Below are 9323 nucleotides of genomic sequence, written 5' to 3' on the forward strand. Positions count from 1 at the left end.
ATCTGACCCATAAATCAACCCCCTTTTAAATTCACTATCCGACCCATTTTGAAAAATTTTGTTTAATTTTTATTTTTTGATAAATCTCGAAAATAAAAAATTGATTAATAAAAAATAGGAAAAATATGAAAAAATAATAAAATTAACGCCAAAAATTCACAAATAAATATAGTAACCTTAAATCTAACATTTCAATATTTTTTTAAAATTTTTATTTTTTCGGTAAATCTCGAAAATGAGTAATTGATTAATAAAAAGTATGAAAAGCATGAAAAAATTACAAATTAACGCCAAAAGTTCACAAATAAATATAGTAACATTTCATTCTATAATTTATTTTTAAAACTTTTTTTTTGACAAATCACGAAAATGAGTAATTTAAATATGAAAATAAATAAAAAAATTTACGTCAAAATTCAGAAATAAATATAGTAACCTTAAATTCAATAATTTCAACATTTTTTTTATTTTATATATTTTTTTCATATTTTCCTATTTTTTATTTGTGAATTTTTTGCGTAATTTTTATATTATTTTCATATTTTTTGTTAATAAACTCATTTTTGGGATTAGCCAAAAAATTAAAAATTTAAAAAATATTGAAACTGTTGAATTTGAGGTTACTGTAGTTCTTTTTTAATTATTGGCGTTAATTTTATATTTTTTATTAATTAATTACTCATTTTCGGGATTTATCGAAAAAATAAAAATTTGTTGAAATTGTTTAAATTGAATTTAAGGTTACTATATTTATTTTTGAATTTTCGTCGTTAATTTTATATTTTTTTTCATATTTTTCCTATTTTTTATTAATCAATTACTCATATTCAGGATTTACCGAAAAAGTAAAACTAAACAAAATTATTAAAAATGGGTCAGGTAACGTATTTAAAAGGAGCTGATTTATGGGTTGATTAGGTGTTTATGAGTCCGAAAATCTTTCCATTTTCATATAAATGTCATGTGGTAAGGTCAAAATAAAATGACAATTCCATGTGGCATTTAAAGAAATGAAAAATGAGTTGGATATGTCCAATATGACAACTAACGCCCATAAGGGTATATTTGGACCAAAAGTTGGACGGCGAGGACATTAGTCAACCAAACTTCAAACGGGCTATATCTAGACCTTTTCGAATAGTTTAGGAGCATATTTAACCATTTTCCCTTTTAAAAAATGCATTATTTTTGTTCATTTATTGTTCAATTACTTTCAATATTTTTTTATCTAATAAAATTTAAACCGTATGACATTATTTATATAGTAAAATTTTCATAATTTGACCTATTGAAATATGCTTTATAATTAATTAGTCTTGTGTTATTTCTTGACATGCATATTCTGGTTTTATTTTCTTTGCTTCTTAAGAAATTTGCTCTGAAATAAGGTACTTCAAAGTTTTTTGGTGATATTACATTGAAGTAAATGAAGTAACTAAGACAAAGTAAAGTTGCACGCCCAAAGTGTTTGATAATATGTCTCATTCAACTGAATAATTTATTGTTTTTCTTTTTTCTGCTTTTCACAGGTGTACTTCAAAAATTTCATATACGAGGTACAACATTTATTTCTACTAAACTGTATATGTGCGATAACATTATTATGATTCTTCAATGCTGATATATTTTCAACCAAAGTCGTTCATGTTGCCACAATCAACGTACACCATAAAGTTCGTGAAACATTTTACGGGAAAAAATTCATACACAGTTGATAAATCTTGTTCTGTGAAATTTCTGCATATGTTTATTTGAACTATAATTTTCTATTGGACTTCTATATACAGTCTATGTTTGTACATAATTTCTATGTTGATGGACAACTGGTGTTTGATAATATGTCTGAAGCAATTGAAGTAATATTGTTTTTCTTGCTTCTTTACTTCTATCCTTTTTTTTTTTCAGTTTGAATAAACAAGTGATGACGGTCATGAATTTGCTTGATGGTGAGAATTGAACTTTCCATTTCTCAAAAATAAAAATGGAAATATTTTCTATATCTAAGAAATCATATTAAATTTACCTGTTAGTTTAGTCGTATATGAATCTTGGAGTTATTTCATAATAATTTGCAATATTTACTGGTTATGGTGTGTCCATGATATCATCTGATCTTGATCTTGGAGTTGCTTCAGGTCATATCATCTATTTAGGGGCAAACATACTGGAGCTTTTTGGAGCATGCTAATTTCAATCTCTATATTTTTTGGATAATGGAACTAATTTAGTCGAGTACGTGCAAGCTATCTTAAATACCACAATTAACTTAAATATGAAATGACAACTTAAAAGTAATGAAGTTTCTAATAGGTAAGGCATTTGACTTATTAACTCTTGATTTTCACCGCCTTCTATGCTTTTCTTTTCCGAAGGGAGGTATACTGGCACTAATATTTGATTCACAGATGTTGGGAACAAGAACGTCTATTGGAATTAGCTCATGCTTCTACAGGTATTGTCGTTTTTTGTTTTTTTTTTTTTTGTCAAAAACTGCAAAGAACAATTATGAACATTTTGCCTGCACCGTCTTTGTTCTAAATACTACTCACTGATATTTATTTTTAACATTCATTTTAATTTCATTTTCTTTTAATTGATTGATGTTTATTCGTTTCTGAAAGGTATTCCAAAACTTTTCTTTATGTTGTTCTCGAACTGCTTCACTGTGCTTGTGATGAATTGGAAACTGCGCAAGCATCATCAATGATTTTGAGTATTTTGTCCAAGTAATACATTTATATCTTTTTCACATTGTAGTTAAAAAGTTTTGTACTATGCAGCCTCTCAAAACAGATTGCTTCGTCTGTAAAAAATCTTGAAGGTTGCTGAGTTTTGTGGGTTGTAACCTTCACCAAGAAAGAAAAATTGTCCGGAGAGGATGATGTTGTTGCTGTTCCCGCTGCTGAGACTCCTGCTCCAGCATATCATTACTGCTCTGCAGCTGTTGCTCAGAAGGTCTAAATCTCTTGGACGACTTGCTCGAGGACTTCATGAAGGTGCTAAGGTCATTGAGAAGCATGTTGCACAGCTTTGTGTGCGAGCATAGGACTGTGACCAGCCAGATTATAGCAAACTGGTAAAAGGACTTTGTGCTGATCACAATGTCAGTTTGATTACAGTTCTCAATGCAAAGACTCATGGCAAATGAGCTGGTTTATGTAAGATTGATTATGAAGGTAAAGCAAGGATGCGGTTGTTGGTTGTGGCTGTGTTGTTGTGAAGGATTACGATGAAGAGATCAAGGGTCTCCATATCGTCCAAGAGTATGTGGAGTCTGATTAGATAGAAATTAGAGATGGAGCTTTAGGACTTTGTAGCTAGAGAGAGGATCCTGAGTCTATCTTTTTCTATATTTATTTGTACTTGCATTAGAGTTTACTAAACAAGTTATTTTTCTGACTTCCAATTTTGTTTTCCCATCAGGTAGGATCATCTAATACTTGGTTGAAGTGCCCACTTGAAAAAAAGATGTATACAGAATTCTATATATTTATATCTTGTTTACATTGTAGTTAAAAGTTTGTACTATCTATCATGTATATAGAAGTTTTTTAATGTTGATGATCATTACGATTACTCCACACATATAGATGAAAGTTATATGTTCTACCCATGTTGGTACATAAGATAATTATTTTTAATGAATTTTCTCAGAAAAATGGATTGTGTTCGTATTCGATGAGCATTTTTGGTAGTCATTCTTTTGTGTTATTTTGTATTTATATTCACAATGCCTAAAAGGTGTCCTTCAGTGTAAACTAAAGTACACATCAAGCATTATACATATATGTAGAATTTGCGAGCGTCAAATCATATTAAGATATATAAGTTATGCAGTTTAACTTTTATGTTTCTTCATGGGTTACATATTTATTTCTCTTTTCATTTTTTACAGTGATCCTTCATCACTAAATAACTATGCAAAACATCTTATTATTGATTGAAAATATTGGCACGGGCCTCCATCTAGTAAACATATAATTGAATATGCTGTCGTAAATGTTGTGGTTTATTTTTCCTTCTTCTTTTTACAAAAATTCAAAATTCTAATTATTATCTTATATAAATTTTTACAATTTTAAATTGGTTAAATCACATTTGCATTACGTCAATTTGTTAAACTGTTTTAAGATTTTATCTCATTCAAATGTAATAAATTTAAAATCTTTTTTAAAAATAAAATAGTAGATTATTATTCAAACTAATTAGACATCATTAATTTTAATTAATTATAAAAACTATGTTTGCGGTGTTACACTTTTTCTACTCCGACTATATATAGATAGAATGATAAAATATAAGTTTCTATACTGATTATAAGCTTTTTTTTAATTACTACTGAAGCTGTCAAATTAATATCTGATAAACACCTATAACTACTTATAATACGGAAAAAGGTCAAAAATATTCTTGAACTATAGAAAAAAGTCTAAAAATATCCTCCGTTCATCTTTAGATCTAAATATAACATTTATTTCTTTTTATATTTATAAAAATACCCTTCCATTCATATTTCAGGTCACTTATACCCTTTGAACTAAAAATCCTATGTTCTTTTTTAAAATAATAATATTATTCTGTGATTCTCCTCATTGAATGAAATAAAATCTTCATCTCAACTAGATTTCCCCTCATAATTTATCCAAGCAAAAAAGAATATACTTCTTCAAGACCTCAATTATTTTATTATTTTTTATAAGAAAATCTAGTTATTTTTTATATTTCTTGTAGCTTTTTTTTATCCGACTCCTCTCAATTTTTTTCTCTATTTTTCCTAGTTATTACTTGGATTGAAGTTACATGGCATAAGGATAAATTATCAGCTAAGATTTAATCAATTACATTAAAAGTTTAAATACGATATAAATAATTAATATATCATAAACAAATTAATAATATTATGATCATACTAATATTATCCCATCCATAATATATTATAATTTTTTCTCTCTTTTCCTGTTCTTAGTTTTCGTAGGGATACGACCTACAACGTCTATATTTTCTTCCTCTTTAAGTGAATTGTTACAGATATCATTAGTAAAAAAAAAATTAAATGATTTTTTTTAATTTTTTTTTCAAAAATATAGACTTTGTGACGGATTTATGATAGTATGATATGTCCTTGTAATTGTGGCATGACTAATATTTTAAAATATTTTAAATTATCTAAAGCTATAGAAAATAGAAATTACTAGATTTTAAAAAATATATTTTTTGAATCTTGAAAAGATATATTGTTTTTATTTGGATAAATTAAGGAAAAAAAATTAATAGAGGTGAGTTTTTATTCATTCAATAAGAAAATGACACATAATAAGTATTTTTGAAAAAAAAAGAGGAGAGGGTTGTTAGTTGCATGGGTATAAGTGAGCAAAAAAGGTGGATGACAGGGTAGTTTTAGACCAAAAAGATGAGTAAAAAGGTAATTTTAGACCAAAAGATGGATTTAGGTTATTTTTAAACATTTTCTATAGTTCAGGAGTATTTTTGGCCCTTTTCTGTAACTAATATTTAATTATTTTCATAGCCATAAATATACTTTTGCAGCAACTTTACTTGACAAGAAGTTCAATGATTTTTCGTTCCGCAATCTACAACTTGTTTGAAGAGCCCAAACTAGATATAGGATATATTCTATATACTAAAATTAAAATTTCTTATAACTTTGTGGTCTTAAAGATGCACCCCATCCCCAAGAAAAAAATATATTATATAAAAAGGTATAAAAACAAAAGTACAACCAAAAAAATTGGAAACAGAGGGTTGTGACTTTTCTATTGGGTTGCGACTTTTCCGAAGCATTGAGACATTTTCGAAGTGTTGCAACTTTTTAATGACTTCCTGATGAGTTGTGACCTTTTTAAAGGCTTGTGACTGTTTTTTTCATACACTACCCTTTTAGCAATAAAAAGAGGGGCTTCCTCGAGTTTTTAAACTACATTTTTAAATCTTCTTCTTCATTAAACGTGCAATTTAATATATTTTTTATATTTATATTATATTATATATATGAAAGAAGACACTATTACTCATTGAATGATTACGACTTTTTCAAAGAGTTGTGACATTTTTGAAGATTGTGACTCATATGATAAGAAATAATATGTCCATGCTAATACCACACTTTTAAAACTATAAATTGATGGTTCCTCACATTTTAAAACTATGTTTTATGTTTTCTATTCTCTTTTTAAAAATTCAAGTTTGATTTACAAACGTTACCTATTTCAAAGTTGAATGAAATTTAAACACTCTCTAGCATGAATGTTAAATTAATCTAATACTCTAATTAGAAATATCCAATTTATTCTATCTTCTATATTTTATATCAATATTTTTATATTATATTTATCTTAAAAGTAAGAACTCCAAAAATATAATAATTACGATGTTATGTACTATTGTGAAGGGAGTAGAAAATATATTTATGTCACCACCAGAGCGTACACTCTGGACGTGGACGACACTCGAGAATCATGCTGATCCCAACACGAACTCTCATCTTGAATGAATACAAGCAGAAGATTAACTCAAGCACATATAAGCATCAATTGAAAGAAACATTTAAAAAAAGTTTACTGAATATCAAAACTTAGTTGAATATACTTGGCTTTGGAACATAAGCTTTAAATAAAACAAGTGAAATTGAAATACTCTCCAAAAGTTTCTATCTACGAAGCCTTTACTATACAAAGATGAGTATCGAGACAAGACCCACGGCTCCTTAAAGGAACTACTACTAACAACCCATAAAACCGGAGTCCTCCAAAAGCAAGGAGGTCTTACTCAAAAGTTGACGAGCAGATGAAGTGATCCAAACACACTCTTGTTGAGGATCCTTAGAACTTGTATCTACATCATTAAAAGATGCAAGACGAATGACATCAGAACATTGAATGTATGAGTATTTAATATAGCTGAATAACTAATAACTGAATGAAAGGACTATAGTAGATATAGGTATATACTCAATTGAATGTATAAAGTGAAAGAATTTACATTATTAAAATTTTACAAAAATTACTTACTCATCTCTGAACTCAACATATTAAGTAATATTATAAAAGCACACATTTAAATCTATTTGGGAGATTCTCTACATGGAAATCATCACTATGGTTTACGTGATGATACAACATCTCGCTCACACTATCAAAATTGGCTTATACCTTGACGAGGTATAGAACACCTCAACTAAGTGAATCCACTAAGCTCTGACCAAAAGCACTAAGGATTCATCTAAAAAGTATAATTCGTTACCCATGTTCGTATACATGGTTTATGAAGATTTTGAGTTTTTTGAACTCATTCTCGTATCGATGTTCAATACTACTTTCAAATTATATGCTCATCCTCAAATGTATTAAACATGCTCTTTCTCTATTTTGAGGTAATTACTCAAAATAACCTTTTAAAAGAGGTAATTTCTCTGAAATATCTCTGAAATCATAAACTCTTTTAGAAATCAAAGTTCCTCTTTCTCAATGTAAAAGTAATACATTTGGGAATCAATTAGTTCCCTTAAACTATGCTAAAAACTTCTTTAAACTCTACTCAAATGTAACATCCCACAAGTAGAAATAACTAGGAAGAAGTTAAGAATTTGAAATAGTCATTTTTGGAAAGAATGTACATAAATCTCGAAATTTGTTAAGTATGTTAAGTTGAGTTTTTAGTCAACTTCAAATGAACATAACTCGTATAAAAGGATGATTTAGGTGTATTTCCAGATATTGTAGGGAATATCTTTGAATAATCTTCCCAATGCCGCCGAGTTTGTGACCCTTGGAAGTTGGGATGTGCGAATAAGCAAAGCCCAATAAGGATTTTGGAAGGGTAGTTTGATCTTTTCCTTATCATATTATTTTAATTTTTTTGGTAATTATATAAGGGTCTAAACCGAAGTTGTTTAGCTTACGCTTTTGTAAAAAGAGTTAGGGTTTTGAGAGAAGAGAAAAGAAGAGAAAAGAGGAGAAAGAGCAAAAATCGTCGAGTTCGTCTAGAATCACTTGTGGATTTCGTCAAGGTTTAATATCTACGAGGTATGTGAGATCACATTACGTTGGATTAGTTCACCCACACACCAATCATGATTCAATTCAGCAAACTTAATTTGATTTGAAAGTAAATCCTATGAGTTCTTGATGTAAATTCGTTTGAATTCTTGTGGTTGAAATTCTTGAGTTTGATTATGTAAATTAGTGTGAATTTGAGTTAATTCCTTCTAGTATTGATGAATGAGTCAGTTCTAAGTGTTTGGAAAAATAAACAAGTAAAATTAAATGGTTTAGAGTTGAAAAACGAAGGTGAAGTTCGTCAAAAATCTGGGGAAGAGGGTGAGCGCGCCCCAAAGCAACCTCTGAAAGTTGAACACCGGGCCACCGCGCCAGACAGAGCGCCCCCAGTAAATCTCTGAATTGCAAGGGCTCGCACCCCACACCTTTCAGAGCACCAGGGACGTCAGTTCTTCCCATTTCTTCCCCACATTCCATACTAGTTCCTTAGCAAGGTAGGGCCTACATACATAATATCTATCTAACTGGATCCACTTAGCTAGGACCTACTGGGGCACGTAGTTATGGAATAAGGAGATTTCTACTAGAAACCGGGACTTGCTAAATGTGAAGGTTTCTATCTTATGAGACAACATCTATGTTGGGAACCCGAACATGCTAAACGTGAGGGTTCTCTTGTGGGAAATCGGGCTTGCTAGATGTGAGACACCCACTCTCATTTTCATGTTTACTCAGTGCTAAGCTCAAACTCCCCTTTTAAAACATTTTAAAGCCTTTATTTAACATTAGACTATAAAGATAGGCCTTAGGGGTTTTACCCCTCAAATATCATATGCGTAGCTCATAGGTTATATGATGAGATGTCCTATCATCAAAACCCAACATCATATGAGAATGTATTTTCACATAATCATGCATTCATAACATAGTCTAGTTTGGAGTACAATTGAGGAAACATTTCAAGAGACTCTCTTTTACTAGATTATCATTAACCTTCTTCATTCATACTTTCATATCTGTGTACATATATGAGAAATCCTTCCACATAAACACCTTTGGAATACACATGTTCATACTTTACTAGTCAGGTACTTTTCATGCATAATATGATACAAAGGTGCATATGAGAATTATCCTTTCAATTAACACCATAAACATATCATATACATAATTATGCATAGGGTGTGTGTCTACATATTGGTCCTCATAGTGACAAGATAGCAACAACATCATTATTGAGGGAACTTCCCTTCAAAAGATCACAACACATGTACAATTCCCGAAGTCATGAACAGTTCACATATAAAT

General features: G+C 29.5%; 1 pseudogene; it reads left to right on the plus strand.

The window, feature by feature from the left end:
• Positions 1-870: 870 nt before the first annotated feature.
• On the plus strand, positions 871-3399 carry LOC107016794 (annotated as a pseudogene).
• Positions 3400-9323: the final 5924 nt, after the last annotated feature.

The sequence above is a fragment of the Solanum pennellii genome, chromosome 4, assembly GCF_001406875.1.
Source record: "Solanum pennellii chromosome 4, SPENNV200".
Taxonomy (NCBI): Eukaryota; Viridiplantae; Streptophyta; class Magnoliopsida; order Solanales; family Solanaceae; genus Solanum; species Solanum pennellii.